Source organism: Alligator sinensis, unplaced genomic scaffold, assembly GCF_000455745.1.
Source record: "Alligator sinensis unplaced genomic scaffold, ASM45574v1 scaffold596_1, whole genome shotgun sequence".
Classification (NCBI taxonomy): domain Eukaryota; kingdom Metazoa; phylum Chordata; order Crocodylia; family Alligatoridae; genus Alligator; species Alligator sinensis.
In genome coordinates, this window is record NW_005841967.1 from 2,072,400 (window position 1) to 2,093,003 (window position 20,604).

Consider the following 20,604-nt stretch of genomic DNA (forward strand, 5'->3'; position numbering starts at 1 on the left):
CTCCCAGCCTCCTCCCTAACCATGCCCCTGGCTAGTTGCAAGTCAGTTATACAGGCAAGAAACAACATTAACCCTTCATGTGTGATTGCTTACAGCATGTTTTAAATTTAATATTTAATTTAAATTTAAATTTAATATTGCTTAATATTCCACAGATGTAGTATGTTTTAAGTGTAATGTATAACTTCATCCTTTGTCCACCCCTGTCCATGAGCTCAGCATACTCTTGTTTCTACACAGAACCCTGAAATAGGCACAGAGGTCTGAACATGTCAATCTACCTTCAGGGACAGGATCTTTAAGTTGCATATCAGAGAGGGTCCAAAAATATGATGACTTGATTATAAAAAAAAAAAAGCATAACTTTAAACATTTTTAAAAGCCGAAATATAGATCCAACTTCTCAGCTGGTAGAAACTGTTCTAGTTTCAGTAAATTAAAGTAACAATGATTTATAGTAATAACGAGAATCTGGCCCTACATTTAAAGAAAAAGTCCATTTTTGGAACAAATTGAAGTATGCCAGGAATCAATGTACTCTGTTTGGAAGTGACAGTGCAAATGAAAATGAAAAGAATCAGGCAGTGCTTATACATTGTTGAAATTACAAGCAGTATAACTAACCAAAGTTTCAGTTTCAAGAGGCATTTAAATTTATCCCAGAATCCTGTTCCCAACTTGTAAGTAAATAATGTAAGTATTTAACTTGTAAGTAAATAATGTGGGAAATAAAACAACCTCCATCTGACGCAGGAGGTATATGGTCCCACTAGGGGGAATGCCTTGCTGGACCTGGTATTGGCAACGGGGGATGACATGGTAGGAGACCTACAGATCGGTGGTCACCTGGGGGACAGTGATCACCAAATAATAGAATTCATCATAAGACGTCGAGTGGGTAAGGTAACTAGTAGGGTGAAAGTGCTAGAGTCTAGGAAAGCTGATTTCAATGAACTCAGGCATTTAGTCAAGGACACACTGCAGAGTAAGAGTTTTGAAGAGATGAGAGCCCAGGAAGGGTGGCTGTGCCTGAAGGAAATGATCCTTCAGGCACAGAGGGAGATGATCCCGATGCGGGGAAAAAGGGGGAAAGGGGCCAAGAGGCCTCCTTGGCTGACTAGAGAAATCCAGAGCAGCCTACGGGCAAAAAGGGGGGCATATAAAAAGTGGAAACGGGGAGAGATTACTAAAGAGGAGTATACCTCCTCTGCTCGCACTTGTAGGGAGGCAGTTAGACAGGCCAAAGCTACCATGGAACTGAGGATGGCATCCCAAGTTAAGGACAATAAAAACTTGTTTTTTAGATATATAGGGAGTAAAAGGAAGGCCCAGAGTGGAATAGGACCTCTGCTAAATTGGCATAAGCAATTGGTGATGGACAGCGGGGACAAGGCTGAACTCCTCAATGAGTTTTTTGCCTCAGTTTTCCTAAGTGAGGGGCAAGACAAGTCTCTAACTGGGATTGTAGAGAGGCAGCAGCAGGGCACCAGACTACCATGTGTAGACCCTGAAATGGTGCAGAGGCACTTGGAGGAACTGGATGCGTTTAAGTCAGCAGGCCCGGATGAGCTCCATCCGAGGGTACTGAAGGCACTGGCTGACGTCATTGCACAGCTACTGGTGGGAATATTTGAACACTCATGGTGCATGGGCCAGGTCCCGGAGGACTGGAAAAGGGCCAATGTGGTCCCCATTTTCAAGAAGGGGAGGAAGGAGGACCCAGGCAACTATTTGCCCCTTGTTTTGCAAATGTTTTACAGGATGTGCAAGCTAGCATCATCTTGGGAAGGTGATGGCTGGATGGGTCCAGCTGAAGGCTGAGCACCCTCCACTTGGGCTTGAGCTGCCCAGAGACATGTTCCACAATCACTCTGCAGATGCCAGGCTGGTAATTGAATAATTCCTTTGTAGGTTTCAAATGCCCTATGCACAACTTTATAAGCCATGGGAAGAGTGGGAAAACTGGGTCACTTAGAATCAATGGGCAGGATCACTCCATTGATGTTGCTTCCAGCATAAACATTGGCAAACAGTCCCTGCTTCATCACAGGAAGTCAAGTGTACAGCTATGGAAAACCCTGGCATGAGGTACCTTTAATGACCATCTGGCTGTGACATCCATGAATCTCCCACGGTGATGTACAGCATCCTCCAATGCAGCCAAGACAGTCATTTCTGATGATGTACTGCAAGCTACAGTGGAGAGGACAAAAGCTTAGATTATAAATGCAATAAATCACATCAGTGCAATTGGGGAGCTCCATATGCGTTAATTTATAGGTGAGCTCCTGAGGACTGGAAATATGGAGAAAGTGTTTCTTTGGTTGCACAAACCTCACAAATGGCAGATCCAGTAGTAAATATGTCCATTTTGCCATGGGCAGGTGGGAGTCACGAGGTCTCAGGTTTCCAAAGGGCTATTGCCATCCATATCTCTACACTCAGAGGAACTCTTAGGTTGGTATACTGCTTCCTCAGCTTTGGGGTTAACTCTGTGTAAATCTAAAAGAATGTGGCATTCATCATCCTGATGGTCTCCCACCACTGCTGATTGTCCCATATCTGCAGTAGTGCTTTCTGAGTCAGCACTTTTTCCCATACCCAGAACCAGGGTACACAGTGTACAGTGTCCAAAGCAGGCTGTCCTGCTTGGGTTTGTGACTGTTTGAGTTTTCACAGTCTTTTAGCAGCTTTCTGGCTTTTGCCACGAGCATGTCATGTGGTTCCATTATATACTGAGATCAGTCAGTCATTCCTAGACATTAGGAAGAACTTCTTCACAGTTAGAGTGGCCAAGGTCTGGAATGGGCTCCCAAGGGAGGTGGTGCTCTCCCCTACCCTGGGGGTCTTCAAGAGGAGGTTAGATAGGCATCTAGCTGGGGTCATCTAACCCAGCTAGTCTTTCCTGCCTATGCAGGTGGTCGGACTCTATGATCTATTGAGGTCCACTACTTAGTATTAAGCCTGTGTAAGGTGGCAAGTATTTGCTTCAGATTCGGATTCAGCCAATTCGGAGGACAGTGATTTGATTTGGAGATTTGGTGCCACTTTGGAGATTTGGCCATAGACTAAACAGGCAACTGACACAGCTGCCTCCAGCTAGTAAATCTGTTGGGTTGGGGGAGGGGAGAGGGAAGAGGTGTGGGGGAGGGAGGGATTTGTACTAGGGCTGGAATAAGCAGCTCAGCTGGGTCGGGAGGGTGCATTACTTGGGCAGGGTGGTGGGATGCGGGTGTAGCAGCATTGGGAACAGGGACTGTGTACTGCCGCTGCTTGCCAGCCAGCACAGGGTGGGGTGGGCACTGCCACCACTTGCCAGGCAGTGCGGGGGGGCAGGTGGTGCCACCATTTGCCAGCTGGTGCAGGGAGGCGCAGGATGTGGGCGTGGCAGTGCTGGGAGCAGGGGCTATGCCCTGCTGCCGCTTGCTGCCTTCTGCCCCGAGCAAGCCGCTCCTGCATCACAGGATCTTTAAGTTGCCAACTCCTGCCCCCACACCAGCTGGGCAAGTGGCAGCAGGGCAAAGCCCCCACTCTGCATTGCCCAACCCACATCCTGCACCCCCCCCGTCCCTCTCCCCGAGTAACGCACCCCTCTTGCCCCAGATGGGCAGCTCATCCCAATCCCCTATCTCTCCCTCCCCACGCCTCTTCCCTCCCCCGACAGACTTGCCAGCTGGAAGCAGCTGTGTCAGCTGCCTGTTTAATCTATGGCCAAATCACCAAATCTTTTCGGAATCGATTAGGATGCTTTGAATCGATTCAGAGCTTTTAAATGGTCTCCTGATTTGATTCAGATTTGGCAATTCAGTCCCCAAATCGGGCCGAATCTCCTCTGAATTGAATCGGCTACTGAAGCTTCGCATAGTCCTACTTAGTATGGCTTCCAAATCTGTTCAAGTGCCCCAAATCACTTGCATAAAAAAACACATTATTAAAATCTTGGTTGCACAGAGGTAAACATGAGATTATTCCATATTTATCATTCTATGAAGGTGGTTCATTTTGTCTTTACAAGTCAAGAAGAGGGATGTTTGCAAATGAATAGGATAAACTTCTAATAAATAACCAAAAGTTTACTTGTTAATAATAAAAGAAAGGCAAAGCCAGGCTGCCTGTGTGTTGTGCAGATTGGGAGGATTGGCCATTTTTATTAAAAGTTGAGATGTGAATAACAAAGATATGTAGAGACAATCTGGCAGGGGATATTAAAAATCATTGTGAATGTTTTTAATATGATAAACCTCCAGCAAAAGCTTTCATACAGGGCAATAATAATAATTTAACTTTAAAGTAATCAGTTGAATAGCAGATAACTGATCCAAATCATTGCTGGAGGTAACACATTTAAATTTTACAATATTTGGGTGGTCTAAGGTTACATTCCTCTCTGGAACAAAATGTTTAGTTAACTTTCATAGTAATGGGACATCGTGGGGGGATTTGCCTAAGGAATGAAAGATACCTGAAAGCGATGTCTGGACTCATGGGACATTTTTACATGTGGTCCTGACACGGCGCCGGGCACTTTTAGTTAGTGAGCCATGCTAATTAAAAGCACCTGATGCCACATTGGAAACAATTGCATCAGCAGCACAGCATGCCTCCATGCTGAGAAAATGGTGGCAGTGTGCTTTGAACTAAAGCACACTGAATGTATTTTAGTTCAAAGCCCACCGCTGCCATTTTCTCAGTGTGGAGGCACACTGTGTATCAGCAGATACACGTGACATGCGAGGTTGCCAGAGCACATCAATTTACGTGACCCATCAGACTCAGTTAATCCAGCACTGGATTGTTACTGCGTCAGAGCAGGCTCCCCATTTGTGTAAGCACCTATGAGGTATATCTATATGACATAAATCAGAACTGGATTGGGCATCTACATTGCGTGTACAAGTTCCTACATGAAAAATAGTATAACTACTGCTGGATTTAAGGGCCCTAGCAGATGTTATACTTCCAAGGAGATTAACCTGTTAATCATGCCATAAATAGTAAACCTGCCACACATTCAGGAAGTTAACGTCATGACAAAACAAGAACTCAGACACAAAAATGTTGTGTTGCTGGTTTCCATTGCATCTTAAATTGAACATACGTCAGGGTAGCCCCTCCATGCAGCTCAGTATCAACTGCATTGTAAGGCTCAGCTGAGAGCCATACAGAGCAGATCTGCATGGGGCTGCACCTCATGACTTTAGGTATGAAGCCGGGATCCCCTCAGCTGATGGCCATGCAATGCTGCCCTGCATGGGGCTGCACCATGTAGTTTTCAGGATGCAAACACATGGGGAGTCCATCAGCTAGGCCAGGACCCAGATCAGTGAGGCACCACTACCCAGGGCTCATTATGACCCAGCAGGGTGCTTGCCTTGCCCCAGAGCTCCCTCAAGAGCTGTGCAACAAGGCACATTCAAGTGCCATGTCAAAGTGAGTCCAACAGTCACTGGGACCAGCAACTGAACCTGAGGGATCTGTGGGACAAGGCAAGCACCATGCTCAGTAGCAGTGAGCGACAGGGCTCACCCTGCCCTCATACCTCAATATGCCTTGCTTTCTAGCTCCTGAGGGAGGGGAGGGACAGGCAGCCCACCATCTGGGCATGTCTGTGCTCAGCTGCCCTGCTGGGCACAGGAGACAGTTAAACACCTTGGCAGGGGGAGCCCCTGCACTAATCTGGACAGGAACCTTGCTAACCTCAACTGGGCTGCAGTTAAAGTAATGAAACAGTTGGAATGAGTCCCCATGCCCAAAAATCACACACCTCGCCATGCATGCGTGGCATGGCAGGAGGTGCAACTGTTGGAATCAGGTATCAGATCCCTTCACCATCATTTTAATGACTGCCAGGGGCCTTAGTGTACACACAGCACTGTGCTAAGATGGCTATACTATTTGGGGTTCATAGCTGGCTCAGAATGTGTCAGTCCAATGCTTATTTCCATTATATCAAACTATCATTTTGAGATTAAACATGGAACATGGAACATGGGTACCAGAGCCCTACTTTACAAACGTGGGTTCTGTTCCTGGTTTTGTTACTGACTGACTGTCTGACTGCACAAGTCATTTTACAGCTTCAAATTTTTGTTTCCTTCTAGTTTTGTCTGTCTTATCAATTTAGATTTCAAGCTCTTCAGGACAATTTTTTTTTTCCTTGTTATACATAGTTGAACAGTTCTTGGTATAATATTGGTTGCAGCCTCTAGGTGTTACTGTAATATAATAAATACTAATTATGAATAATGCACTCTTTTAAAGGAAAGGTTACTGCCTCTCTTTATACAGCTATCAATGTTTTTTATTTCCATGTTTCCCAAAGAGAGGTTGGTATACAGTATGCTAACTTCAGCATCCTTACTCTATCAGGCTTTGTAAGAACCTTATCAAATTTCCATTCTAAGAATTGGACTGAATACAAATAAAGAGATCTCTGTGAAATTATCATATATTTAATATCTTAATTTTAGCAAGGCTTTTGATACAGTCCCCCACAACATTCTTGCAAGCAAGCTAAGAAAGTATGGGCTGGATGAATGGACTGTAAGGTCGATAGAAAACTGGCTGCAGCATTGGGCTTAGAGGGTAGTAGTTAATGGTTCAGGGTCTAGTTGGCAGTCAGTATGAGGTGGAGTGACCCAAGGGTCCGCCCTGGGGCTGGTTTTGCTCAATGTCTTCATCAATGACCTGGAAGATGGCATAGAGGATACCCTCAGCAAGTTTGCAGATGACATAAAGCTGTCTGGATGTGGTAGATACCCTGGAGGGTCGGGCTAGGATTCAGAGTAACCTAGACAAATTGGAGGATTGGGCCAAAAGAAACCTCAAGAGGTTCAACGCAGACAAGTGCAAAATCCTGCACTTAGGATGGAACAATCCCATGCACCAGCACAGGCTGGGGGCTGACTGGCTGGGCAGCAGCTCTGCAGAAAAGGACCTGAGGAGTTTACAGTGGAAAATAAGCTGAATATGAGCCAGCAGTGTGCCCTTGTTGCCAAGAAAGCTAATGAAACACTGGGCTGCATTGGTAGGTGTGTTGCCAGCATGGCAAGAGAAGTGATTATTCCCCTCTATTCACTACTGGTGAGGCCACATCTGGAGTACTGTGTTCAGTTTTGGGCCCCTCACTATGGAAAGAATATGGACAAATTGGACAGAGTCCACTGGAGGGCAACAAAAATAGTGAGGGGGCTGGGGCATATGACTTCTGAGGAGAAGCTGAGGGAACTGGGCTTATTTAGTTTCATAGATTCATAGATGTTAGGGTCAGAAGGGACCTCTATAGATCATCGAGTCCGACCACCTGCATAAGCAGGAAAGAGGGCTGGGTCTAGATGACCCCAGCTAGATGCTTATCTAACCTCCTCTTGAAGGCCCCCAGGGTAGGGGAGAGCACCACCTCCCTTGGGAGCCCGTTCCAGACCCTGGCCACTCTAACTGTGAAGAAGTTCTTCCTAATGTCCAATCTAAATCTGCTCTCTGCTAGCTTGTGGCCATTATTTCTTGTAACCCCCCGGGGGCGCCTTGGTGAATAAATACTCACCAATTCCCTTCTGTGCCCCCGTGATGAACTTATAGGCAGCCACAAGGTCGCCTCTCAACCTTCTCTTGCGGAGGCTGAATAGATCCAGTTTCTCTAGTCTCTCCTTGTAGGGCTTGGTCTGAAGGCCCTTAACCATGCGAAGAGAGAAGAGAAGACTGAGAGGGGATTTAATAGCAGCCTTCAACTACTTGAAGAGAGGTTTGAAAGAGGATGGAGCTACACTGTTCTCAACAGTGACAGATGGCAGAATGAGAAACAACCATCTCAAGTTGCAGCAAGGGAAGTTTAGGTTAGATATTAGGAAGAATTTTCTCAGTGGGAGAGTAATAAAACACTAGAACAGGTTATCCAGAAAAGTTGTGGATTCTCCATCTTCGGAGGTTTTCAAAGCTTTGCCTGGGATGTTGTAGTTGTGGATAGTCCTGGTTTGAGCCGGGGGTTGGACTATCTGACCTCCTGAGGTCCCTTCAAACCCTAATTTTCTATGATTTAATCCCAAAAATTAATGTAGAAGATAGCAAAGCAGTAGATGTTATTTTTAGGGATGCAGCCTATAGTTTTCATAATTTTTTAGAGATCTTATCAGACATCAGGGGAATTTTACAAACAAAATGACTGGGTATGTTCTGCCCACAGTGTATTTGTGCGATTAATAACAATGAAAATTTACAAGTCATATTCAACCCCTGGGTATATCCCTCTGACCCTACTGATTTCAAAGTTGTTTTCTTGGAGTCACTGAAAACAGAGGCTGGCCCTACATAGTTTAGTTTAATTATCATTTTTGGTACTGTCTTACTACAGGGTGACACCCCACCTTTTGCAGTGATGGAAAATGGGCAGGCAAAGGGTAGTATGTGCTTTCCAGTGACAATCCTTGCAGCAAAGGTGGGACATACCACCATGTGCCCTTTGAGCCTCTCAGCATGAGCAGAGCGCACTACTTGCTTTTGCTTTTCCATGCAATAAATATGAGAGATTGGCATGCTGATAAGAGACTGGTCTTTATTCCCTGGCCCCAGCTGTGTGAAGTGTAGGTCAGGATTACAGATGTGTATACCCCTATAATGTGGAGGTCAATATTTACCAACTTCAGGGGGTTGCTATTACAGTTTCTATGACCTCTTCCTGGTCATTCCTTTTGCACACAAGGGCAAGCCCTGTGTTGTCAGAAGGAGAAGCATGACCTGTCTATTAAAAGTGCCAGCATCTTTTTTGGAGCTGCTTAAATGTTTTGCTGCTGTTCTACTCTGCAGTTTCTTTGAATCACCAGACTGTAGGATGAAATACTGTAAAGTCCCCAAGTGAGTTCAGAGTCTAAGCCCCAATTTTGAAAGTAACTCAGAAACTTAAGAACCCAATTTACTTTTGAGACTCAAATTATTGAGGTACTTGATATGCATGCAATATGCACATTAGTATCACTTAATCTTCAAAATGGTTCCCTTCTTCTCAGCAATGGGTCCTAGTCCCCAAAATGTTCTGTAACTGCACTGCCTTAAAGAAGAAGTAGCTGGATCCCTATTAGAAGAAATTAACTTGCCTGTTTGGATAACAACTTGGATAACTGTCACAAAGTGGGAACACCCCAACCAGCCACAGTGCTGGTCTCTCACCTGTTTCTGGGCACACCACCTGCCTACCATGCCTTGTTGTTAAATAATTATGGTTTATTTACGTGGGAGGCTACCCTTTGAATGCCCTGTTCTCCTGGGCCTATGTATGCAGCTCCAACCACCCCTGTACTGCATCCCAAGCCTCGCAGATGACATGCTGTTCAGTCGCTGGCTTAAGGCCAGGCCCAGCTACACATAGTTGTGTCCCTCTCACACTGCCATTACAGGCCACATTCATACCACCCCTCTCTCACCAGGGCCTCTTACACTGCACCAACTCCCACCCAGGCTCTTGCATACCACCCCCTTGGGCCATACTCATCCCATCCTACCCCAAGAGATCCTCAGGGTTAACTCTCCACTCTTTGGTCAGCCCTGGTGCAGTCTCTCTGGCATCTCCCACTACCCCACTGTGCATTGACTGAGCGATTGCTCAATTGAGGGCCCATTTGGGCCCTGGCTCCACAACATAACATAATGCCCCTTCCTTGGGCCCCTACTCATGCCCCTCACTCTCAGGGCCTCTCCTCAGCCTCCAGCTCACCTTTGGTCTCAGGCATCCAAAGGCTTATCTGGACTTTGCAGACCCTGTTCTCAGGGTTTCACCTCACTCTCCAGGGTCCTACACCCCACTGGGGCTCAGACATCCATTTGAGCATACTGGGCCCCACCACCAACTCTCCAGGCCTTACGCCCTAATAGGCTCAAGTGCCACCCTGGATGTGCCTGCCCACAACTCTCACTCTCCTGGGTCTTGCATCCCACACTGGCTCAGGTAGCAGCAGCCATGCCTGGCCCCACTACACACTCTCTGGGGTCTTGTGCCCACTGGGTTCAGGTGCCACACGTGGGTGTGCCTGGCCCCCTACTGCCTCTGATGTCAAAAAACCCACTTGAAGGCAGGGCTGGGGTTAAGGTGCCCCTCCTTGCCTTTCACCAGGGAGGTAACTAGCCTGGCATTTCCTGGGGGGGCTCCCACACTTTTCTGGCAGGCTGCAGTTTCAGATCATGCCCAGGACCAAGAAGCCTCTTCCTTCCCCAAAGCCTCTCCCTCACCTCTAAGTTGTTGCAGGAGCAGCAGCTCTACCAGGAGATGTTCCTTCCCTGGTATCAGGCAGCAAACTACAGCCTCCAGCCCTGCTGGCCTGAATCTTAAAATGGCTGCTCATCAGAGCCGGTGCCACACCTGCCAGCTGCTTATCCCAGCTCTTAAAGTGGCAGACACCATACGTGTTCTGCCACAATAACAACTTGCGTTAATTAGAAATTACACTATCTTTTTGTGTCCATATTAGAGAAACATAGCCACATGACTCTTACGATTTTTCTCCCATTGTTTACCTCCAGACATCAGAGAACAAAGGAGCAAAACAAATTCCATGTCAACTAGAAACTACATATAAGGATTTCAATGTATATTTCTCATATTTAAGAGACCATAAACATGCCATCAATTGGTATCAAAATTAAAATAACAGACGTTCAAATGAAAATAAGGTTCAAACACATGATATAAAGTAAAAATATACTTTAATAAATTAATTTGACTTTAAAATTTTCATCATGCATTCAGGAAAAAGGAATCTATGATATTATTGTATCTTAAGAACCAGACTTTGAGAACCTGTCCTGTTTCCGCACCCAGAATTTGAAGGTGCCATTGCTGTCATAAAGGCGTTAAAAAATTAAGGTAGTATCCAGATGGTCTACAAAAGAAAAGTGGTTCTGCTGCTATGAATATGAACCTCGGAGACAGAAAGAACCAAACTAACTTATATTAACTGTGTGGCCTTCAGAAAAAAGCAAACTTCTTTGCCTTAGTTTTACATGAATTTTGTTGAGCTAATGCATGTCTTAGCAAAATACTCAGTCTTGGTTTAAGTAATAGAGAATTTACCCACTCCTTTGGTAAGAGGTTACTTAATCTCCTTTTTAAAAATAAATTAATTAATTAATTAATTAATTAATTAAATCCCTTGAAGTCCATAGTACTGAAGAAAGTAACAGCAAGTTCTATTAAAGAAAAAAAAAAGAGAGAAAGCAGGAAGGTAGTACTAATTTATATTAATAACAACTATTTCAGGCTTGAATTTGGACTATTTCAAGTCAAGAAAAGCATCCTTTGAAGTTCTGAGTGCATTAATGGCCTTTCTGCTGATGGAAATACTGGCTTTCCTGAAGACTGAAGGAGGGCCTGAGTCTGTTGGATAGAAGTCTGAGTCAAATCACTGCTAGATGGTATTCATATCTTGGGATCTAAATAATTCCTTGAGATACTAATATAGCCAAATACAAATATTATGCACATCCAAATAATGGAATATTCACATATTGCTAATGCTCAATACTTATGTGAATTAAAGATCTCCTTGCCCTTTTCTAAAAGTAGAGTGTTAATCCCATTTTCTTGGCTATGTACCAAGTTGGGTAATTATTCTATGCTAAATTACTCTGACAATTCCATCTGGGTGTCACATTCTATTACTCTTTCAGACCTAAGTAAGTGTGTGATGTTTCTATGTACTACTAAACACATCATAGGTAGGCAGGTGATAGGGAGTTCTCTGCACAATTCAGAATTCCTCTATAAAGCCTAGGGGCAGAAACTACACAAATTGCTACAAGTGATTGCAAACCAGTCTAAACCTGTAATGGAACAGAAGTTCAGTGCACATAGACTGGTATAAAAATGGCAGAATCTGGTCTAAGATAGATCTGGAACAATGTAGTATCAGACTTAACTGATTTAGGTTAAATCAGTCTATTGAACTTCAGTACCAGATCCCTTCCCAAATCAAATTAGGTCACAGTCCCCCAGCATTTCAGAATGCTTTGTGGGCACCCACAAAGCCCCCTTTGCAGGGAAGGCAGTTTAGCCTCTGCCCTTGTTCATCTGCTCCAGGGGAGCCAGGCTAGCCCTGCTCCTGGGCTGCCACAGAACTGAGGCAGCAAAGCCTCTGCTCCTCAGCCTGGCTGGCAGTGGCACAGGAGGCAAGTAAGGGGTGGAGCACAGCCTCCTGCCCCAGTCAGGGCTAGACCCATGCATAGAGGCTTTCCCCCTCACTGTCTGGCTTGTTGAGGCTCTGGAGCTCCTCCCCACCTCCCCTCACTACCAAGCCCCGCCTCTCAGCCTCAGGGGAGGGAGGAGCCATAGGGGATCAGAGCCGCCTACCCAGCACACCTCCTTACACCTGCAGTCTGCATATGCTTCTCTGCGAGCTGTTGCCCAGTACTACTGACAGGCCTGTGCCTATCATCAGAGGGGGTCAGGCAGCAGTGGCAGCCAGCTCCACTAGTAGTGGTGGGTTCATGCAGGGGAGGACAAGGGCTGGACCCATGTAGTGGGGCGTCTGTTCCCCCACCAGTGCACTGTGCACAGTGATGCTCAACAAGACCTCCATGCTCAGGTTTCACACACCCCCAAGCCCTAGGGATCAGGGCAGCTGTGATCCCCAGGTTCTGGTGGCTTTGATGAACCTACATGCTCAAGGGATCACATCGACCATGATCCCTAGGGCTCAGGGATACATGAAACTCCCTGAACCCTGGGGATCATGGCTGCTGCAATCCCTAGGGCTCAGTGGGGAGGAGCATTCAGTGGTTATGATGCACTGGTGGAGAAGCAGATTCTCCCCACGTGTAGGCCCAGCCTCACCCCCTTCCTCCCCCACCAGCCAGCCAGCACAGGTTGGGGAGGTCCACTTGGCAGCTGGTTAGAGCTGGCCTCTGTTGGGGGCAAAGGGAGCCCAAGTTGGGGAGAGGGTCAGGTTGGCCAGTCAAGATAGCCCAGCTGCCAGGAAGTACTTGAGCATCCCAGGTCTGCTGGCTTCAGCCAGTGCAGGGACCCTGGTTCCCAAAGAGGGAATGTCTGTTCTATTCCTTCTGGACCTAACCTAGGGCACTTGAAGTGTGAAACCTAGAGTGCTTCCCCCTTGAGTTTTAAGTACCTGTGTACTTAGCCAAAGTCTCCAAACTGTTTGGGATTTCTGAGGGAAGAAAAGAAACTGTGTAAATTGGATCAAGATGCCAAATTTGGATCCCAGATTCAGGTTAGAATCTAAACTTCTAACCCAGGGGTGTTAACCTCATCCAGGCAAGGGGCTGGATGAGAGATGCAGGGCTGGTCTGAGAACAAGACTGGGCCCACTGATCAGCCCCATGTGCCAGCTCTACCCTGTATGCTGTATGAAGCATATGCCAGCCCTGGCCCTAAATGCAGTGCATAGGACCAGTCCAGGATGTGTGCTATAGACAACATGCAGAGCTATTCTGAGGCTTGTGCTGCATGTGGGGCCTGTGTCGGACTAGCCCTGTATATAGCATCTGGCCTGCAGGGTGGTCTATGGGCCTGATCTGCACTGGTCCCAGGTCCAGCACACACAGCCAGTCTGGCATGGGAGCCACATGCAGCACATGTACCAGTCCAGTCCTGTGTGCTGCATTTAGCATGTGCTGACTGCAGCCCAGCACCACATCCAGTGCAGAGAGCCAGTTTGGGGTGCATGCTACATGCAGTACCTGTGCCAGGCTGGCCCTGCGCACTGGATCTAGCAAAGATGATATCTTTGCACCCAATCCAGACCAGACCCAGATCCTGTGCACAAGGCACACTCCAAATCAGCCCTACTCAATGTGTAGCCTCTGCCAGATAGGCCTGGGCCAGCGTGTACTTCATGCAGCAGGCAGCAATCTGGGCCAGAGGATATAGCTCCACCCCTTCTCTAGCCCCACCTAAATATGGTCAATTTTCATTTTCTTATCAGAAATCTGAACTAGAGTATCATTTTCAAAAGTACCCAAGTGCCACTTGGGAGCCTAAGTTGAATTGGAAGTTAATAGAATATGGGCTCCTAAATCATCAACATGCTTTAGGAATTTGACTCATTCATTTTGTTTAGCACCTCAATATGCTTGTTGTTAATCCTAAGAATGCAGAAATTAGGAGTTAACTTTGTCAAGAAAATGTTTTTAATTATCAGAATTTACCCTCTTTTGATCAGAGTTACTTTTGGTGCTCTCCTTGTAGGTAGGTTTGGTATGAGGAGCCCTTTGAGATAAAAAACATTTACAGGCTCATACTCATACTACTACCTAGCATGTAGTGCTTATTGTCAAGAAATGTCCTAAAGGAGCCACTGATTCTCTTCCGAGTAGGAACTATTTGCAGGATTTGGACCTAAAAAGGCTCATCTATATGTGCAATTAGTGCAACCCAATAAAATCTGGTGCAGTTTGCCCTGGAGTTAGTTTACAAGTACTAATTTACAGTGGAGTTAATTAGTTTACCGCAGTCTAATAGGGCCACACATGTAGACATAAAGACTTTACTGTCAAGCTAATTAGGCAACTGCAGTAAATGTCTTGTGTAGACATGTCCAAAGAGTAAATAATTTAAACTGTGCTTATCTGAGATTTTAATCCCAGCACCTCCATACATGAGGACTTCCTCTTAGTTGAAAGCAACCCCATGATGATCTGTGGTAATGACCCATGACAAACTAACTAGAGGAATTTAATCTCAAAACCTATACTTGATGCATAAACTCCACTGAAAGCAGAATGAGGGAGCCTTTCTGCATTATACAAATAGAACTGGCTGTAAAATTTATAGGAATTCAGTATTCTACTTTTAAGGCCTTCATTTGACAGCTGTTGCCGAAGGTAGATGACTTTCCATCATTTCTAATGCTGTATCACTTTAGCTTTGATAATCAAAAACCTCTAACCACTCTCATTCCCAACATAGTCAAATTTAGAATGGAGGTGTGTGAGAGAGAGAGAGAGAAAGATGAATATCACATGACAATGACATTTTTTATAATATTTTGCCTTATAAGTAATGGAGTCTAACTGGTGTTAAAATTTCGGCTATGCTTTGTATTACTATTATGATTTAAATTTACATTTCAGTGAGCTTTTACTTTACTACTAACTGTGTTGCCAGCAAGGGTAGATTAAGTAATTCTGGTGGTATAGAAAACTTAACAAGAAAAAATGCGTTGGGGTTATTGTAGTCCATAGCTAGCTCCAGAGAATGGGGTTTGCTCTCACAAAGGCTATGTTGGCATTAAAGACTGTTGTGCTGTAGGATAATTTTCAATTGATTCGTTGTGCTGCTACAATATTTACCTCTAACTTCCATTTACCACAGTAGGAGTATCCTATAACTGTACATCTGAGTACTTGGCAATATCTCTATGAGGTAGGAGAATGCTAGTAAAATAGGAATGAGATGTAAGAAGCTAAATGAGTTGTCCAAAGTCACATGGGAAGGTTGGTGGAGCAGACATTTGAATCTAGATCTTCTGTATTCTAAGCTAGTGCCCTAAGCCCTAGATAAGTTTAAGGACAAGGTCAGAACTAGGAAAAGGTGTCAGGAGACGGAGGGGGGGGCAGGAAACTCTTCCATGACTATCAGGTGTGGTCTTGGTTAAAGACATTTTGCACCTGAAAAGAGGTTTTTCATTTTAGGTTCACATCAGTTTGAGACCAATGGAATTCTACTGACTTTTTTCAACGAGTTCTAGGCAGGCTAATAAGTATAACATCGTCGGGGGCAGGGGGGTTCTAAAAACTAAATCAGAGAATCTGAGTTAAAACCTCAGCTACAGCTGCTTGATCTGAAGTTTATCAAAACTGAAAAATGTCAGAAGAGAGAGGCTGAGGTGCCCTTTCATGAATCTAAAAGAAACAGAACTCATGTCTGTAGACAAGCTTTTCAGCTGAATACTCTCTTTGGTGTCCTGAGTTCCATTTGGTTAGTTTATCACTGACATTTTAACCAATCCTTTCCAGGATCCATCTGGTGGTCCATCTGTCTTCTGCATCTAAAGTTCAGCCTGTGATGAATGACATGTAGAGACTATTAAAGAATAACAATTAGTTACAATTTAGACGTAAATGTTACATTTATAAATTTTGCTAGTGACCAGTGTTATAAGACAAGAAACATTTAGCAGATCGGGAGTTAAATATATTTTATATCGTTTTAACAAAAAAAGTAGGTCAGATAAAATACCATAAGTGTCTGATTTCCCCTCCCCCCTTCCCCTCAGGTCTTTGAACAACAGCTGTTTGCTGTACAATATTTCAGTTATGTAGGAGCTTTGTAGTACAGTACTCTGCACTATAAAGGTCACATTGACATGCTAACAAAAATGTTCACATTATTTACCAACCAATTATTTTTCATTCATAATAAATTAAATAGTATTATGATAATTAGTTGTAAGTGAGTCTCTCTATAGTAGGTTGTCCATTTTAAACAGTGCAGCCACCCTTACCTTTTCAATTTCAATGTGAAGGGCTTAAGGATTGCTCTGTCTCCCATCAAAGCATAGAAGACTCCTTCCATTGACTTTTAATAGAAATTGCACTGTGCTTCCAGTCAAGTTGTCTGAAACCAGGATGAAAAATATGCTCTGCACCTGCAGACAGATGCTGGCCAGGTGCCCCTGCACAAGGAAAAGCTACAAGGAGGAAGCAAGTGGGAAGTAATCTAATTCCAATAGGTGGTCCCTTGGATGGTCACACACCCCCAGACTCATGGCCTGGGTCAGTTCAGGCTTCTGCCCATCTTGGCCACCCAACTGCTGAACAATAGTTCAGTTTGTTACCAGTTCAGTCTACGTAGCTTAAAAAAAACCCTGCAACAATGGAATCAATTTTTACCTCAGGTTTTTTGAACATCTGTACTTAGCCTAAGAGAATGCATTTGGATTCAAGGTTGTGGTGATGGGGATGCAGTTATACCCCCTTCAGCTTCGGCATAGGCACAGTGACTACGGACAGACATTCAAAAAGCCTGAGCTTATATTGATTTAGTGTTTGCAGGTTAGTCTAAACCTGGCTAGGCTGAGCTGGTTTACAAGTGGATAGACATTCGGCATGTGCCTGCAGTGGCTAAGACCAGAAGCTTGGTGGTGCTAGAGCAGCCCTCCCTTCCACAGGGAAGCTGAGCTGAGCTGAGCTGAGCTGAGGTGGGGGGTGGGAGGGGCCATGGCCAGGTCCCAGCAGGCCCACCCCAGGGATCCCTGACAGCTGGGAACAATCTGGGCACACAGGGCTGCCTGGCCCCAGAGGGGAAGTCTTCCCCCTCCTCCCTCTCCCCCACCACCGTGGGGCCAGGAGTGGGGCCCTGCTGAGGGGTTCTTCCTCCTCCCTGCCAGCACTCTGGGATAGGGAGGCTGTCTGGCCCCAGAGGGGGACTCTTCTCCCTGATTCTCCCCCATCACTTCTTGGTGGGGAGAGGGGACTCTGTGGGCTGCTGCCCAGCTGCAGAGGGAGACTCTTCCCCTCACTCCTCCCCCCTCCCAGGTCAGGGGGGCTCTGTTCATGCTGGGGGAAACTCTTGCCCATCCTCCTCCTAGAGGGGCAGCAGGAGCACAGAGCCCAGCTGGGCAAGGTAGGGATGCTCCACGCTGCCTGCCTGCAGCTAGGGTTTCACAGAGGGGAAGCCCCAGGCTGGACTCTGCCGAGAAGGAGGAGCAGGGCTCCCTCCACTCTGGCAGAGTGCTTTGCAGCCAACAATAGGGGAGAGAAGGCTCCTGACTTCCCTGCCTGCTGCTGCTGCCAGGCACCAGGGGTTGCAGCCATGGGGTGAGTGTTTGAGGGTCCCTAAATCCTACCCAGTTGAGCCCTTCTAGGAGGAGGAGGGGGAAGGGGAAGTGTTCCCCCAACATGGAACAGAGCCTCCCCCTGCCCCTGCTCTGGGGCTGGACAGCATTGTATGGAGCCCCACCTCCTAGCCTCAGGGATGCGGGGGAAGAGGAGGAAGAGTCCAGATCCAGCACCTCACAGAGTCTCCCTTCCCACCCTGGGAGAAGGAGGAGGAGGAAGGGGAAGAATCCCCACCCCCTAGCATGGAACAGAGCTCCCCTCTCTACCCTGCAGGGCAACCTACCCGGCATGGCCCTGTTAAGGTGATGGAGGCAGGGAGAAGGGTTAATTCCTCCCTCCTCTCTCCCATGCACCCATGGTCTACCAGTTCTAGAGGCCACCACTACAGCTCCCCAGCAGACAGGCTGACCCTGGCTGCAGAGGGGAAGGAAGGCAGAATTAACCCGCTCCCTGCCCACTTTGCCTTAAGGAAGCCATGCTGGTGGATGTCTCTGCTAGCCCTGGTCCCTGCTCAGCTAATGAGCAGAGGGAAGGGGCCAGCCCTGTGACTGGAGCAGAGAGCCCCATTCAGCCCAGAGAGCATGCTGGGATGCTGAGGGTCTCTGCTTTATCTTAAAGCAGCAAGTAGTCTGGGACAAACATTGCATAAACTGGGTTGAGCCAAATCAGTTAACTCTCATACTACATTCAATCAGGTTTATCTCAAACCAGTTTCAGCCATTTTCAAACTGGTTTATGTGCACTGAATGTCTGCTCTGTTACAGATTTAAACCAGTTTCTGATCACTTAAACTGGTTTACGTGTAGTGTCTGTCCCTAGCCAGTAAGCCCATCTTAGCTCACTAGAGCTGTAGGGGATATAGCTGTAGCCATGCAATGAGCTCAGCACAGCTATGCATGTGCTAGACAGCTGAAGAGCTGTGATGTGCTATATATCACTTGCCATAATCCTGGATCCACCCGTGGACCACTATAATGAGATCTCTCTTCCCATGATTAAATTACTAGCACAATTTTTCTTCCCTAGCCCTTCTCCTCACTGTTATTGTTACACTTCCTATTCTGCTTGGAGGGAGTACTGTTACAGTGAGTGCATCATTCATTATTCATCTATCCTTGCCACTTACTAAATGTGTCTGTATGTATCCTTCTAAAATGTTTTCTTCCTGGTCATCAGCAGTCCCTCGAAGTCAAGGGTGGCTTCTGTCAGGCTTGATGGGTCTTCAGATGACTGAGGAGCCTGATTCTGGATGCACAGGTTCTTCAGCAATGGGGGAATGTTGTTGTGTGGGAGAGTGGGATTTGCCACTCCAGGTTGGTCTCCTACTCCTTCCTATGCCACCACTGTTCTGCCTCAGTATAGAGTTGTTGGGCCTTGAAGTGGCACGAACCTTGGTGGACCACATGGCACCACACTGAATGGATAGCAGTTTGCTCCTCCTAGCCATTGGTGTCAATGCCTCCATGCTTGAAGGTAACCTTGAATATGTCTTTGTACCATTTCCTTTGGCTGTCCTTTGAGCATTGGTCAACGGAGAGCTGGGAGAAGAGAATCTGGCAAGGGTAGCTTCCTGGTAGCTAAAGAAGGAATAGGCTGTCCTAATGCCTCTAAACTTCTGTCCCCAGAGAAGGCAGAAGAGGATAAATGTCTCTTGAAGGTGATAATGGGAGTGGTCAAGCAAGTCACTAACCCTCTTTATGGATGAAAGAAGGGTAGCAGAAAGAGTGGCAAAGACTCTTTTTATGGCCAGCAGGGCTGTGCGAAATGGCAGCGTTCTGTTTCGACCAGCGTTTCAATGTTTTGACAGAACAGCGTTCCATTTTGAATTTTGTTTCATTTTGAAACAACTGTTCCATTCCATTTCATTGAAACAGTTTCACCATTTCGATGCTGTTTCAATGTTTTGCCCATAGGCTATAATGGGGAAAGCTCAAAAACAGCCTATAAACTTAGTAATTTATGGCTTGATTTGGATGAAACTTGCCAGAATGGTAACCACTGCTGAGGCCACAAAGCCTGCCAAGTTTCATAGATAGGCACAGGGAGTTCAGGAAAACTGAACCCCAAAGTCTTGAAAGCAAAACTCATATCACGTGTATGTGTTAAACCTCAGTGGGGTCAAAACTGTAGGCATGCTAGCCCCTGCTGAGGTCACAAAGCCTGCCAAGTTTCAAGGAGATAGGTGCAGGGGTTTGGGTAAAACTGTACCTCAAGCTGCAGACAAGCAAAACTTGTGACATGGGTGACACTGTGTGTGTTAAGGCGCAGCAGGATGAAAGCTGCAGGCCTGCTAGCCCCTGCTGCGGCCATGAAGCCTGCCAGCTGTCAAGGAGATAGGGGCAGGGGTTCTGGGGCCCTACACCTCTAGTTGCTGACAGGCAAACCTCATGCCATAGGTGCTTGTGGGACTGTGTCTGTCTTGGGGCAGAGGGGAGGGGGGTGAAAACTGCAGGTCTGCTAAGCACTGCTGGAACCACAAAGAACCTTAGGGAAAATGGTATTCTGAATTTGAAATCCCTCTTGCTAGCAAGTAGGGAATCCTTTAGAAGATCAGTGCTGCTGCTAGCCGTATTTGTCTGATGCTGAGCTGCTGGAACACAGACAGCTCACTAGCTGACACCAAAGCAGAAACTAAGCAGGGCAGTTTAAACAACACTGCCTTTTATGCAGTTTTTCCATCCCTCCCCCCAGAGCCCTGGGGTTGGAAGGGACCCCAGGAAGAATGCCAGTCACTGGCCAGCAACACAGTCAATAATGAAAGCACTCCTTTCCCCCCTACCCCCTTCCTCACTCTTCCCCTTCCCTCGCCTTATTTTAGTTTCTCTT